This window comes from Primulina eburnea, chromosome 17, assembly GCF_022965805.1.
Source record: "Primulina eburnea isolate SZY01 chromosome 17, ASM2296580v1, whole genome shotgun sequence".
Lineage (NCBI taxonomy): Eukaryota > Viridiplantae > Streptophyta > Magnoliopsida > Lamiales > Gesneriaceae > Primulina > Primulina eburnea.
The window spans coordinates 9,304,374-9,321,307 of NC_133117.1; the positions used below are offsets into that span (position 1 = coordinate 9,304,374).

Here is a 16,934-nt window from a genome sequence, read left to right on the forward strand (position 1 = left end):
TGTCACAGTCATAATACTTCACTAACAAAAGCCATCTGCGCTGTCTCATTTTAAACTCCTTTTTAGTGTAGAAGTATTTCAAACTTTTATGGTCGGTGAATATCTTGCACTTCTCCCCATAAAGGTAGTGTCTCCAAATTTTAAGTGCAAATACTACTGCTGCAAGTTCAAGATCATGAGTAGGGTAGTTCTTTTCGTGGATTTTCAGCTGCCTCGATGCATAGGCGATAACTCGGTCGTTTTGCATAAGAACTGCGACCAAACCAAGTTTAGAAGCGTCGGTGTAAAGAACATACTTCCCTTGCCCTGATGGCATAGATAGCACTGGTGTTGATATCAAGGCTTGCTTCAATTTGTCAAAACTGTCTTGACACTCGGATCCCCAAATAAACATCGCATTCTTCTTAGTCAACGATGTCAAAGGTACTGCAATAGATGAGAATCCCTGAATAAACTTGCTATAATAGCCAGCTAATCCCAAGAAACTGCGAATCTCGGTAACACTCTTTGGTACTGGCCATTCCTTGACTGCCTCAACTTTACTTGGATCAACTTTGTGGGGACCCGGACGCTGATCTTCTTCTTAATCATCTTTGGGATTTAATTATCAATTAAGATAAAACAGGGTCTAAAAATTTTTCTTTTTAAAATGTAACTGCGGAAGGTAATGGAATCTTAACAATATACATCTCTGTATAAAAACTACAGTTCAGTAGAAAAGTACAATACTGTACAACCTAAGTCTAAGGTTCAATTACTAAATTCAAGTAATAAACCAAGTCTGCTACAAGTCCGGAATCACCACGCTAACTCGTCTTCTCTCATAGTCATATCGACCCTGATCCAGCCCCACCTGTTGTCATGCACACATACAAAACAAGATAACAGCCGGATAACTCCGGTGGGAATAAATCCCAGTATAAAACATGGTAAACATGCATATACACATAATAATCCATGAAACATGCTGTCATGAATAAATTAAAACAATAGTAATAGATTTCATCATCTATGAAATCTAATCTAACTAAACATGCAACTTAAATCAGCTAAACATGCATATAAACAATCTAAATCATGAAACATGTTGTCACAACTGAAAGCAATAACAATTGGTTCCAAAGTCTATGAAACCAATTCATATAAGCATGCAGTTATAAATCAAATCATGTCTAGACTTGACTCAACTATAACTCTAGGGATCCCGGGGTGAATAAGACGTCACTGGCTGTCACCTACCCAACCACTCGGGGCGACTGTACGTCTTATTCCTAGACTTCGGTCTGAGCTGTATCGACGGCTGGCAATAGGAGTAATGGCTACTCCTAAGTTGAGATACACCGAACGTCTAGAGGTCTGACAATGGCTGTCAAGACTTTCCTATCTTAAATGCAATGAATAAAAATCTGTAAACAAAGCATAATCATATTCATAACTGAATATCACAATTATCTTACATGCTTGAATACAATTCTATAATCAAAGCATAATCAGGTAACAATATAAACAATAATCTAGTATGTGATTTTATTGGGAAACTCAAATTAATCTAATTTGAGTTATGCTTCCCGAATATCACATGAATTATACCTTTGTCGTCCCTGTCTGACGAAGACGATGACCTGTATTCAACTCTATCCATATCAAATCTGAAATGACAATATCGAATACAATGTATCAGTGAATAACTCAATGCACAATCTGTTCTGATCAATACTCAATTCAGTACATAATCTGATCAATATCTGAACAGGATACAATTCAATTTATGTCATCGATATCACAATACAATCGAAATCATATCTGAATCTGATCAATCTAAATCAACTGATGTTTTGACGGCATAACAATACAATCTGAATAACCCCGTCACTCTGAATATCACAAATATCATACTGAAACTCATAATCAGTGTCAATCCAATCATACTCTGAATATTAACACAATTATGATATAGAATCTCAGTCAATATCTTTCAAAAATCATAACAATTACAGAAACGGTCTTTTATTTAATCTGACTTCAATTCTATAATGTCTACGGTAGCAGAAACATCATATCTGAATCATATTCAATTCTAGCAACATCATATTTTCAAAACATCTCAAAACGTAACAAAACTTACGTCCAAATGAAGCCTGCGTTGCTAGGAACTCAATACCGTAATCGGATTCAAAAACAGACGGACAGATTGTCAAAATCTTCAATCAAAATCAAGAGCTTCCTTCGGTTTCCCTCTGAATTCCCCAAGAAATCTTGCATGTATATATATATATATATATATATATATACACACGAACATGCAATAGGCCAAGTGGCTCGCCTTTCAAGCTACATGTTACTCGCTCGGGCGGACAAAAGTTTCCGCTCGGGCAAAGAACTCTCGGCCCTCACAAATTATTCAAGCGCGCTCGGGCGGATATAATTTACCGCTCGGGCGCGAGATGTTCGGTCGAACATCTTGAGATGTTCGGTCGAACATCTTGAGATGTTAGGTGTAAAATACACCAACGCCCGGCTTCGTCATTTGAGTTCCTATAACCTCAATTATGTCAATTAATCAACATCTGATTACAGTAATTAAATCTCGGGCATTACATTTCTCCCCCTCTTTGATCTGATTTCGTCCTCGAACTCACAACAATCAATTCAGATATATCAGAAGAAATGCGTACAGAGTTTAAACCAAAACTCAAATATCTGATTCCAGTCTGGAATAAGAATTCACGAAGTATAATGTCATAATACTTCTTCTCCAGTTCTTCTGACAGAATCAATCTTGCCATGTTGGTTATACAACATCCGTATAAACCAATCTACAGCTTATCACATATCAGTATCATCAGCTGTTAACAAATCTGGTTACCTCAAACAAAGACATAAACAATCTTTAGCTTCAACTACCAATCGTCATCATCCGACGTTGGTTTCTTAAATCTGTCCATTCTGAACTATCTGCATCTTCCTTCGAATTGTCTTCTAAAGAAATCTGTAGTACTCATCGTATACTGTCTTGTCTATACTATCTCATTACCCCTCTGATAAGCTGATAGCTATTGTCACACAGTAATGTTGAATCATATCAATTAGCGCTAACATCCAGCACTAAAGCTGTACAAAAATCTTCCAATATCTGGATAAAATATACTCTGACTGTCTGTCAGTCTGTGACAAATCTATAAGAAGGTTCATAATATATTCTGTCACAAGTACAAAATCAATCAAAAATCACAATCTGAAATAATCTACTCTGGCATTCTGATTATTCTGACCATTTCTCTGACATCGATATGTGTCATTTGGTCATGTTTGTACGTTATCTGGTATAAACGGATAGATATAGATTGAACAATCTGTCAATCATAATCATATTATCTTACAATCTGTAAAAAAAATGACGGTACTGTCATTACGAAAGCCATAGAAATGTACTCTCATTTCTATTTAGAACTATACAATTCTGTAATAAATCTTCTGATTTCTATCTTTCTTTCTTTTCTGTTAGCAATTCAGACATATCAGTATAATTTCTGCCAACATTTCCGTACAATTTCTGTCATAGCTGATCTAATCTGTTTATATCAAAACTATCTGTTCGAATAAAATACATTCTCAATCATCAAACTGAAAACTGAATCTACTACTATCTGTTTCTGACACCATCTGTCGTCTCAGATTCGAACTATTCGATACAAACCAATCAGTTAATAACATAAGTTAAAAAAAAATATACCTACCTGGTATTTGGCTCTGATTATCGATATCAATTCTGTTATACAATTCTGAAACATTTTGATTTCCAAAACATCTCAAAACGTAACAAAACTTACGTCCAAATGAAGCCTGCGTTGCTAGGAACTCAATACCGTAATCGGATTCAAAAACAGACGGACAGATTGTCAAAATCTTCAATCAAAATCAAGAGCTTCCTTCGGTTTCCCTCTGAATTCCCCAAGAAATCTTGCATGTATATATATATATATATACACACACGAACATGCAATAGGCCAAGTGGCTCGCCTTTCAAGCTACACGTTACTCGCTCGGGCGGACAAAAGTTTTCGCTCGGGTGAAGAACTCTCGGCCCTCACAAATTATTCAAGCGCGCTCGGGCGGATATAATTTACCGCTCGGGCGCGAGATGTTCGGTCGAACATCTTGAGATGTTCGGTCGAACATCTAGGTGTAAAATACACCAACGCCCGGCTTCGTCATTTGAGTTCCTATAACCTCAATTATGTCAATTAATCAACATCTGATTACAGTAATTAAATCTCGGGCATTACAAACTTCAACACCATCACTAGAAATGGTGTGGCCTAAGAATGCCACTCTATGAAGCCAAAACTCGCACTTGCTGAATTTTGGATAAAGCTTTCTATCTTGCAGTACTTGCAGTGATGTCCTCAAATGACGGATATGCTCCTCTTTGCTCTTGGAATAGATCAATATGTCATCAATGAAGACAATAATAAACTGATCCAATACGGTTGAAATACGCGATTCATGATATCCATGAAGATCGCTGGCGCATTGGTCAACCCGAATGACATGACCATAAACTCATAGTGCCCATATCTCGTGCGAAATGCTGTCTTATGAACATCTGACTCTTTCACCTTCAATTGATGGTATCCAGATCGCAGATCGATCTTAGAAAATATCTATGCTCCTTGCAACTGATCAAATAAATCTTCGATTCTTGGCAATGGATACTTATTTTTGATAGTGACTCTGTAAAGCTCTCAATAATCAATGCAAAGACGCATACTGCCATCCTTCTTTTTCACAAATAATATCGGAGCGTCCCATGGAGAATAACTAGGGCGAATGAAACCCTTGTCTAGCAAGTCCTGTATTTGATCTTTTAATTCTTTCATTTCAGCAGGTGCTAGACGATAAGGTGCTTTAGATATAGGAACTGTGCCCGGCATTAGATCAATAGAGAACTCCACTTCACGATCGGGCGGAATGCCAAAAACGTCCTCGGGAAATACGCTAGGAAAATCTCTCACAAACTCAACATCTGCAAATTTCTGACTGACAGGAGCGTGTGTGGTAGTGACACATGCTAGATAAGCTTGGCATCCACGTTTAATAAGCTTCCTTGCACATAGACAAGAGATAATGTTCGGCATTTGCTTGTTTCTCGCCGCCTTAAAGACAAAAGACTTGCCACTCGGTGGTCGTATAGACACTGATCGCTGACTGAAATCAATCGAAGCTCCATTTGCTGATAACCAATCCATCCCAAGTATAATATCGAATTCGGGCATAGGAAGGACAATAAGATCTTCCCGCACAATATCTTTGAATAACCGAAGCTCCAGATTCTTTACTATTTTAGACGTGAGCATTTGATCACCGGAAGGAATAGAAACTTTGAAACCCAAACCCATATCTTGAAGAGTAATTCTTTTGACGAAGGTTTCAGATATGAAAGAATGTGTAGCTCCTGAATCTAGCAATGCATAGGTAGTTACACCTAGAATGATGATCCTCCCTGCGGTGAAAATATCTTTTAAATCTTTTCGGGTTGAAGCTTAAGGACTTACTATCATAAATTCCCAAATTTATAGGAAGATTGCGTGTTGAACTTAAGCATTTCATGAAAATTGTATTTAGCCCTTACATTTTCAAACTTTTTGCATTCCAGTCCCCGAATTTTTGGATAATTGCAATTTGGCCCTAAAATTTTCGCAAATTTTCATTTTAGTCCTTGAAGTTTTCAAAAATTCATTCATGGTCCTTACGAGTTCGGTAATTGCTTTTTGGTCCCTTAATCATCGAAAATTACATTTTAGACCTCATAATTTCGAAATTTGCACAATAAACCCCCAAAAATTTCGAAATTCCTTAAAACCCCTTAGTTATGTTTTTCTTTAATTTTGGCCCTAAAATTTTTATTTGGAATCATTACATCCTTCACATAATATAAGGCACAAAATTCATAACATTTTCCATGGTTTCTAAATTCATAACTTAAATCCAACTACGTAGAACATGCAACCTAATTTCCACTAGGTTAAAACTCGTTCCCCAAATCAATTCTAATAACCAATTAACATTTCATGCAATAATAAGCAATATAAAAATGTTAAAGGACTAGATTACCCGTGATAAGCGTAATGTCTGCTTCCTCCTCTACTTCTTCAGCATTCATCACGTAAGCTCGTCCTACAGTAGGTGCTTTCCTTTTCAGGCAATCAGCAGCTTTGTGCCCATTCTCCTTGCAGTAGAAACACTTGTATGTCCCCCATTCACACTTGCCAAGATGCGGGAAATTGCACTCCTTGCATATTTGCCTCTCAGCAGGCTGTGGTGCTCCTGGATTCTTTGGCCTTTGCTGCCCTTGCTTCTTGTTTTGACCTTGGGGCTTTTGGGGCCCTTGAGGTCTAGGAGGACCTGTATACTACTTCTTGTTTGGCTGATTGTTATTATGGTGCTGTTGCCTCTTGCGCTGAATCTCAAACTCAATATCCCTCAAAGCTTGCTCAGACTTGAATGCACATGTAGTAGCAGTAGCATAATCCAATGGGTGCATCATCATAACATTGTTGCGTAGAGTAGGACGTAGGCCATCCATGAAGTGTCTGAGTTTCTCCGCAGGCTCTATTGCAATAAGGGGTACAAAGTGACAACCCCTATCAAATTTCTTTACATATTCGGCAACAGACAAGTCTCCCTGACGGAGGCTCATAAACTCCCTCTTTAGTCGACCTTTAATATCCGCAGTGAATTATTTCTCATAGAAAATCTCTTTGAATTGAGGCCAAGTGATAGTAGCAAGGTTAACACCATGCTCGACTCTCTCCCATCACAATGAAGTTTCATCCCTAAGTAGATAAGTGGTACACCTCACACGGTCAGCATCTCCCATATTCAGATAATGGAAGTGTACCTCAAGTGAACGTATCCATCTCTCAGCAGCAAATGGATCGGTGGAGCCAGAAAATTCCTTTGGCCCTAGCCTCCGGAACTAATCATAGATATCCTGAGGTGGCCTAGGCGCCTGCTGTAACTGCTGTTGCTGTAACTGCTGTAACTGTAACTATAACTGCTGCAGCTACAACTGTTGCTGCTGTAACTGTTGCTCGAATAGGCGAGCCATCCCTTCAAGAGCACGAGTAGCAGCATCTGGTGGTGGTGGTGGTGGTGCATTTCCTTGACGATTCACGCTGTTCTCTTCCTGATTCTCAATAACAGGGGCACGTCTAGGAGGCATTTTATCTGAAAGTTTTCCAAATTCTAACGTAACCAACATCCATTTAAATCTATGTTTTCTAATCATGTGACATTTCCTTATTCAATTAGCAATTTAAGCATGCATGAAATATATACTTAAAAAGCTAGTAAACATTTAATGTACACATATTATTCATGTCATCAAGCAGGTAATATCATAATGAATCATATAAAGCATGTAAAAACTTACAAGTTTGAGGCTTGACGATTGATCTTTTCGGTGTTGATGGTGGCACAACTCTTTGCAGGACCTTTGCTCTGATACCAACTGAAACGTCTGCCTTTCTTAATGTTTAAAATGGACTAGTTTTTTTAAAAAAAACATCCAATTCTCGGCCATAAGCATTATCCCATAAGAATAATTTCCAAAATATTTTGCATCATTTTAAATGTAAAACACCAACCAACTAATACTTATTAATCCAAAAGAAATAGTCAAATATTTTACCAAGCTTAAAAGGCAGTAAACATGAAATATATCATCCTCTCAAAACCATTTTAAATCATAAATAAATGATCTTAAAAATCTTTTAACGTAAAATCGTAATCAAAATCATAAGTGCGGAAATAGTATAAGCACTGGCCTTCGGGTTGTGTGCACCTTCAGTCCAGCCAAATCAAGTGTCAAGACCTCCCTCAACCTCACCTGCATCCATCACACCTAGTGAGTCTAAAGACTCAACACATCATAATCTTGATAGCAAATATACGAATAAAATTACATGCAACAGTGAAAATATCTTTTACATAAAAATAACATTTTCATGATATACATAACATAAACTTAACATTTTTCTTTTCCTCAATCATAACATGACATAAAACCTTTTTCATGATCATAAACATTATCCTTTCTTTTATAGAATTCAGATCGTTAATTGTGACTTTCCTCAATCCTCAAAAGTCGATGGCACTATCTACATGAAACTACAGTACTGGGCGACGAGGACATCAGCGACACAAGATCTTCAACTGAACCTTGGCCTATCCTCAATCATATCCTCATATCCTCATAGTCACAATTACTTCACTTTCATCAATGTTTTCATGTTTTCATCAATTTATAAAATCATGCATAAATATCATTTTCTTTTGAAACCAAACATGCGTCATGTATTTTAAATGTCACCCTTAAATCATAACATTCCATGGACATTTAAAAAACATAATTAAAATCATGAAAAATTCATAAACATTTAAAAATAATCATAATAGCATAAAAAAAACATTTAGAGCACTGCCATGACCTTTACTAATTTTTAGGTCTAAAAAGATCGTTTCACCTCTAAACATAAAATTCCTCGACTTTGACATTTTTTTTGAATTCATTGACTCTAACATTTGCCAAACGAATATTTAAGCTTAAATTAAAATTCCCATAATTTTATTTAGCTTAAAAACTATGATTTTCAATTAATCTTTAATTAATCGTTTTGACGGTGTTTTAATCCCGAAAACTCCCAAAATTTAGAATAAAATTCATAAACATAAAAATTAAATTTTTAATAATTATTTGTCCCTCGTGAACCATGACTCGACCCCCATGAGCCATGTTAGAACACTTTAGCTCTTTGAAAACCCTAGACCAAACCCTAACCAACATCCCTCGAGCCGCATCTGAGCGACTCCTCGTCCCGATCCCCACTCGTGCCCAGACACACGTGACCCTCTCTGAACCCTCTTAGGACTTCATCTAGCCATCCTAACCAAGCCCTAAGCGCCCTACTGCAGCAGCCTCTCGGCCGCACGCCCTCGCTCATGGGGAAGAGTCCTTGCTTGCATGGACTCTTCCCTTGCGCTGCACACGTGTCCTAGCCATGCTAGGACTCTACCACACCCCCAACCACGTCCAGCTCGAGCCTCGGTCAAGCCCTGGTCGAGCCGTGCGTGGGTCGTCCCTTGAACCGAGCCCTTCTGAGTCAAAACTCAATTTTTCGATCAACCTTCTACCAGCTTGCATGCAGCCCCTGAGCCGGGGTCTAGTGACGTTTAAACTCTCCCAAAATCTTCTCTTTTGGTGTTCCTATGATGACAGCCTCTTCATGCAACAATATATCAAGTTTTGGGACATAAATCAATGAGTTTCACACATGTCTATGCATAATTACGAAAATATTAATAAGGAAATCATGATTTTCGTACTTATGTAATTCAAACCATAATACAATGTGATAGACGAGAAAAAGATATGTATGGCGTGTCTTTGCATTTTAAACGCACGAATAAACGTTGACGACGAAGAACGGAGCACGACCTCAGCTTGATACTACCTTGGACCTTCGAATTCCTCCCAAATTATTGTGTGTGCTGTCGTGTGTATGGGTGGCCGATTTTCAGAAAGTGGGGCGAGATATGTGTAGGGTTTGGCGTGAAAATTAAGCTTAGGCCTATTAAGCCAAGTTTAGGCCCATTAGTGCTTATTTAGGATTTAAATAAAATATTACCATAACTTTGATTAAATTAATTTGTGAATTTAAATAGTCGGGTTGTCAAAAAGCTCGTATTCTAATTGAAAAACCATCACCGATAAAATTTACGTCCCAGCATATAAAATCACCTCAAAACCCCTTATTTTTCAAAAATGTGAAAACCCATCAACCATATTTTAAACAATTAAAAATAATTATTTAATAAAACATTTTACATTTTTCAGCCCCCTCGGTTTCAGTTCCTTGATCGCAACTTGAATATTCCTTAAAAATACATTTTTATGCATGATGATAAAAAAAAAATCCTATTTAGCATATAGACATGTATGTCACATAATCAATTTGCCAATAAAATCAATTAATTACTCATTTTTCATATTTCCTAGATTTTCATGCAGTTGGATTACGTCGTCTTAATTTTTGACCTTACAAACATGATTTCATTCACGCATTAATTTGAGTTGAACTTATTAGTGCACAGAATTTCGAGCCGTGACTTCTTTGATTGCTATTGATATTGATCTATCGAGTTGTTGCTTCATCGATGGATCGGGTGGGTAGGATTAGCACTCCTGATGATTTGCATGAGGGATGAGCGGGTAGCTCCCGTACCCTCGATTACGTGCATGGATGAGCGGCGGCATGATATTACGTTGCTGCATTCCTGGCACGGGTGGCCACTGTTCTTGTTGCTGATGCGTTTCATTTGTACTCTGCTTTGGTATCTATTATTTTGTTGTTACCGACACGCATTGCATTGCATTTCATTGTATTTTACTTGATTTTATTTCACGTCAATTATAATTGTCATAATTTTACTGGTTCGTCGTACTGGGGCTTGACCCCTTGTTTCTTTTTATGCTTTGGTTATTTTTGATGTCATAGCAGGTTATCCAGGAGGATTTGACGCGTCTGGTGAAGCGTCAGGTAGTGGTGCCCAGTCGACGAGTCATGGTTGAGAGTTCCCATATATATATATAATATATTATGGAGTCATACATTTACCGGGGAGATGCCCCGTGTAGCTGTACTATTATTTTTACGATGTTTTGAATTGATAGTTGTGTGATCAAGCCTTGCCGGCTCTGCATGTATTTAGTCCTAGCCAGTGCGGCTATAGGTTGTGTTATGACTTTATTTCGAGTATATAAATATTATTTGCGATGTTTTGATTTTTTTGAGATGTCCTATTTACGAATAGGTCAGGCCGAAATTTCTGTAGGCCCAAAATAGAAAATTTTAATTGCTTTCGCTGTTTACATTAATAAATCCTGGTTGTTTGGTAATTAAATATTAATCAGGAGCACGGGCCCCCACAAAAATCATCAGCCATGGAAGGGTAGGGTTGGAGTCAAATATTATGAGATTTGAAGCAACTTTGGGCATGATTGTACTACCATATTGAGCTCCATCCTCCTCCACTATAAATAGTCCACCATACCTAGCATTCTCTACACCCTAACTTCAAAATTCCTTGCTACAAATTTCGAGTTTCCAGCAGCTTCTCCCTAGCCAAAACTCTGCTAAAAAATCGTCCCGAAGTTAGGCTAGAATCGAGCCGAAGTGCTGCTCAATCGAGGATCGAGAAGCAATCCAATCCAAAGCCGTGCACCTACGTTTTTTAGCATTCCAAAACTATAGTAAGTGGGCTTGTTTTAAAAATTAAAATTTCGTTATGCGTGATTCTTCGTTTTTTTGAAAATACGGTCGAGTACTCCTTTTCTTGTGTTGGTTGTCATACGGTTTTGGGCACTGTGAGGAGTCGACTGTATATGAGTGGGAATCCCGACCATGATATGACCCTTACGCGGTGGGAATGTAACCGCTATATGGCCTCGCCCCCTTAGAGGATTAAATTAGATACTGATATCAGTAAACCATAGAAAGTAGAGGAATCTCAGTACCTGGTTAATGTTATGCATGTGTTACGAATTATGTATGCAAGTCATGTGTTTCGAAATTTATGTCTGTTGTTATATTGTGCTCGATACTGCCCTCACTTGCTGAGTATTTCCCAAAATACTCACCCTCCCCCCCCCCCCCCCCCCCCCACAACCTTTTCACAGATAAACCCGAGGAAGAACTCGAGGAAGAAGAGTCAGACCAGTTTTGGGGTTAGTGAACTATCAAGTTTTTATATTTAAGTTTAAGTTTATTCAGTTGTAATGTTTCCGCATTAGATTCTGTCGTTTATTTATTTTGGGATTGTAAAGACAATTGTTATTTCGTTGAATTATGATATATAAACTAATTTTGGTTTATACTGTGCAACAAGGCTGGTTGTTTTCGATTATGTGATTGTTAAACAATGCCAGTGTCAACCCTGAGTTTCAGAACGTGACAAGAGTAATCAGCTAAGGGAAATTTCTTCTACCGAATCGGATACTAGCTAGGCTGATTAAAAGAATAGGATGGGCCGACACTAGCCGAACAACCAGGAGAGTAGAGACAACGTATGAAACCGATTGTGAGAGCTAGCTGAAATATTTTAAAAGGTCTTCTGGAGTTGGGATAAGTAAAATCATTTCTATTTTCATTTAACTACTTCGAATTCGGGGATCTAAATCTGACTCTTTACCTTCCGACTTAGGTGAATAAATTGTCCTTTCCTTAGTATCGAGACTCAGATTCGAATATTGTCTCTGATGTACCAAAATTCAGTAATAATGCGAATAAAATAATTTCCAGTGATTCTCATTGTTCAAGAGACGTCAGATGCGATAGTTTTGTATGCGAGAAAATTGCAGTTTTAGTCTTGTTGGTTTGGTTTGGGTTTTAGTCATATAAATTATCAAAGTCTGATTTTAATACAATAACTAATTTTTTTTATTTAGGTCATTTTCTGCCCGAAACCACTAAATCAATCGAATCTGTTTAATTTGACACTAATTTTCTTCTACGTGTGACACATATGGCGAGAATTAGTCTCTTATTGCTCAAATTAAAATCCATCTCATCAAAATAAAAGGAAAAATAAAGCAAAACGACCTCCAATACTTCAAAATGGGAGGAAAATTAATGTTTGTCATTTTCTATTGTTTGTGTTTATGTATATTTTAATGTGTGTAATATAATATTTATTCTTGTTACATGAGCCACGTAGAAGAGTATCAGTGACAAATAAACAATATCCCGTGGAATTAGTGGTTTCGGGAAACAAAATCAAAATTACTGGATTAAAACGAATTTTGACAAGCTAAAAAATTAAAACTTAAAATAAATCAACTTATACTAAAATTACAATTTATTCTCTGCACGCATGGAATTTTGTGTTGAATAATTATGTATAATCTGAAAAAAAAAAATTATGAAATTTTCTTTTATTAATTGTTTTGTCGTTTCGATTTTAGTCTTTTTTTTTTACAACGTCCACTCAAATGAAATTTTCTTTTATTAATTGTTTTGTTGTTACACACAAATCGAATCAACCTCAATCGCCCGATATCATTGAATTTTTCCAAGAATTATTTTAATTATATATGCTTCCTTTTATTTTCACTATTGTTTTAATAAAACTGGGTATAAAGGAAAAAAAAACTTTCATCAAATGATTTTTTTTTTATTATGAAGTAATGAAATTTTATCCAAATGCACTTGTTGTTGACAATAATGAAGGAAAGAAAATCATCAAAGACACATAAGAAATTATTCTAAATTGGCATTAAAAAAAAAGTATTGCATATCATTTAATTTATAAGAGATTAATATTTTACATCTTGAGAAGAAACTTATCTTGTGCATTCAAAATGGATCCAAAAGTCACACATTGAACAATGAAAAGCCATATTATCTACGAAACCTTGAATTGTTTTCTTGCAAGACCCGCACCTTTGGCTTCCCATAGTAAGCATACGAGTCAGAGTCACCGGATGATCATGAACGCGTCTTGGCAGATCGATATTGTATCCGAACTTGATCTTCGACAACTTACCAGTTGAAGGAATGCAGTTAATATGAAATGAATGATCACATTTGCCACAATGATAAAACCAGAACTTTGTATTGATGTCTTCTTCACAAAACTCACATAGGTAATCATTTTCTTTGTTTACTTCTGGCGGAATTTGAACGGCGGGGTCGTAAATGAGGTCAAGAGGATGTTTATCAAATTTGTGCTCAACTGTTTTCGGTAGAAAGGCACATTTGGCATGGATATGGTGATCACAAAGTCTACACGAGTAAGCGGCTGGAGAGTAATAAACATCACAACAAGGAAAAGTTTTCCTTGGATAAAACGGGATTGATAAAGCGAGAAGGTGTTGGCTGTGCGATTCATGCTTGATGGCATGTGGAGAAGCGACACATTCCAGATCGATATTAATGAAAAGAATATTCATCTTTGTATCCAAATCCATTGCTCTTTTCTCCGCACATTGAACACTCAAACACAGAACAAATACCACTTGATTTTGAAAAAAGTTCTCTTGGAAGGTTCAAAAAATAATCCTTGATAGTTGGGAGTAAATTTGCACAAGGTTGATGGAGGAGAAAAGAACACTGCTGTTCGGAGCAACTATAGCATGAAGCAGTAGATGGAACAATGGGTTGAGTACATGCATTGCAAACTAATTGAATATCATTCTGATCTTGGTGATCATGATAGATCCAAGAAGAATGGTCAGTGTGGTATTTCTCTATCTTCGATTTAACATCTTCGATTTGATCAGCAACTTCTGTGTTTTTGAGAAATGTACGTAATATCAAATTTGGAAAGGTATCCGGTGCCCATGGAAGATGAACGGATGCTTTAACTATCTCTGTAAAAATATTCAGCAACAAACTAAGTATAGAGGCATCAAATGTGTACTCTAGCTAGCAACATGAAACTAGTGTTTACCTAGGTTCTCCATCTCTGATGCTACACAATGAATATGGGCCGCAAGCTCACACCATCCACAAATATAAGCGCCAAGGGTCAACGACACCACTTCGCCGCAGATTAAACAATTTGGGCTCTCGAAATTGAAACTACTAAGCGAATATAGGAGAGTCAGATGGTGATCATGATGTTTGGTATTTATAATGCTAGGCAGTAAGCAACAATCTTGATGAATGTAGAAACTACACTTTGAACAAGAGAAAAATATTCCCCTTTCGTTCTTTTCCACATGCATGACATACCAACGTTGATTCGTTACACATTGCCGTCAATGAATGTTCACGATGGCTAATGTGATTTATTTTGATCTCCAAAGGAAAAGCACATTGGCAGTGGAGATAAAATGTAGTCAACCCAGAGCATTTGTAAGTAAAGTTCTTACATAAGTTTCCACATTTCTCGCAGTTGCAATTGCCATGCGGTGGCTTTGTTAGTATCTCAAGATTATAGCAAAATCCGCCGAAATCACGGTCTGATGATCGGAGCAATTCTGTGCATGGTTGGTGCAGGAAAAAATCGCAATCTCGGCTACATCCATAAGAAGGACTAGATATTATTGCCACCCCGCATGCACTGCAACACGCCTTGGGATTTTCTTCTTCAACATATATTAGTGGATGGTTATGGCTAAAATGTTCAAGCTTCTTTTCGTTGGGCACTATGTGATCAATGTGCGGATGCATCATGTTGCACTTTATTATTTTTTTTTTGTATGGTACGTAGTGAAAAGAGACTACAAAATTAAAAAGAAAAATAGAGTAATTTTTTATATTGTCAATGCATGTGACATACAATATTGTGATATTTATAGGGAAGAAACACGAAAACTTGTAATCAGACATGGAACAAGAGCAAGCAAGGTATATGGGAAAGTTGTGCTTTGAGGGTAATATTTTCAAGATCTTAGTAATAATATTCTTGAACTTTTTTTACTTTTAATAATAAAAAGAATATATGTCGTAAAAATGACATAATATTTTATTATTATGATTATTTTGATATTAACAGGGAAGAAATCTAACGAATTAAAGTAATTAGACATGGAACAAGAGCAAGCAAGGTATCTCGGAAAGTTGTAATATTGGCAAGCACGATATTAGTTAAATATTCTGGAACCTTTCTCTAACTAGTAAAAAAAAGAAGTAATTGTTCCCCCAAAAAAAAAAGAAATTTTTATTTATTGTTTTCTCCAAACATATATAGGTGTGTTTGGTTGAGAGGATTAAACAAGGATAGATTAATAGTCCAATATTTATCGTTAAAATTTTAAGATGTTTTAATAATCATTTTGACCCGGTTTAAGATCCAATTTTATGGATAACTATTTGATTAATAAAATTGGATCTTAAACCGGGTCAAAATGATTATCAATACCGGGTATATAAGCAGTGATTTCAAATCCAGAGAAAAATATCTTAAAATTTTAACGATAAATATTGGACTATTAATCTATCCTTATTTAATCCATCCAACCAAACACACATGTTATGAAGTAAACTGGTATGAGGTGGCTTTAATTGAAACTCTCTAAAATGAGTGAGAGGCTTGAGTAACGGAATATAAGCATTTTATAAAAGATCTTCAGCTCGGCCACGCGCTGGTAAGGCGTTGTGTGCAATGGCGGAGCAAGAAATCCGATTTTACTCGAGCTAGAATTTTAAACTCTAAAATCTTTTAATATTATAAATTGATCTACCCAGTCTAATATCAAATTTATCTAAAATTATAAAAAAAAATTAATATAAATTTTTTAAATTTTTTTTTGGAATAATGGTGTGCCTCCGCCCCTGGTTGTGTGTAGTACACACTGTCGTGTTTCTTGATTTTCACAATGGTCGAACATTGCTGCAATATTTTTATACATTTCTGAAAAGTTTTATAATTTTTGGATTTGTATTTTAATTGTTATGAATTTCTAAATTTTTAACCAAAATTATATATTATAAGTTTTATGCAAAAATGTTTTTTAAAGGTTCCAACATCTATTAATAACGCTAATTGATCGAGATTTTCTTGCATTGAAAATATCCAATAAAAATAAAATAAAAGTTTAAGCACCACTGAATCAAAAGTATACGAATCAAGTTATAATATAGTGTAAAAAATAGGAGTATCGATCTTACAGAGATTGATTAGACAAGTTTACCTCAAGCCAAATTCTTTAGTTAATTGAACTAATTTATAAACTAAAATAATAATTAAGTAAAAGGACGAAACAAACTTAACATAAATAATTAGACTGAAAGTAATAAATAAACAATTGTTAGAATCTCGGTTCAAATACCCTTTACTTTTATCTAAGAAATGAATTTCATTTCATAAGCAATACTTTTGATGAGATTCCCTAATTTATCAATATAGTTTGTCGAACTATATTAATC

General features: G+C 36.1%; 1 long non-coding RNA gene across 1 annotated transcript; it reads right to left on the reverse strand.

Moving 5' to 3' along the window:
* Window positions 1-13,312: 13,312 nt before the first annotated feature.
* Window positions 13,313-15,313, reverse strand: LOC140818184 (uncharacterized). Its single transcript, XR_012114917.1, has 2 exons — window positions 14,512-15,313; window positions 13,313-14,431 (listed from the first exon to the last, which is right to left on the reverse strand). It is a non-coding gene; the product is annotated as an uncharacterized lncRNA (long non-coding RNA).
* Window positions 15,314-16,934: the final 1,621 nt, after the last annotated feature.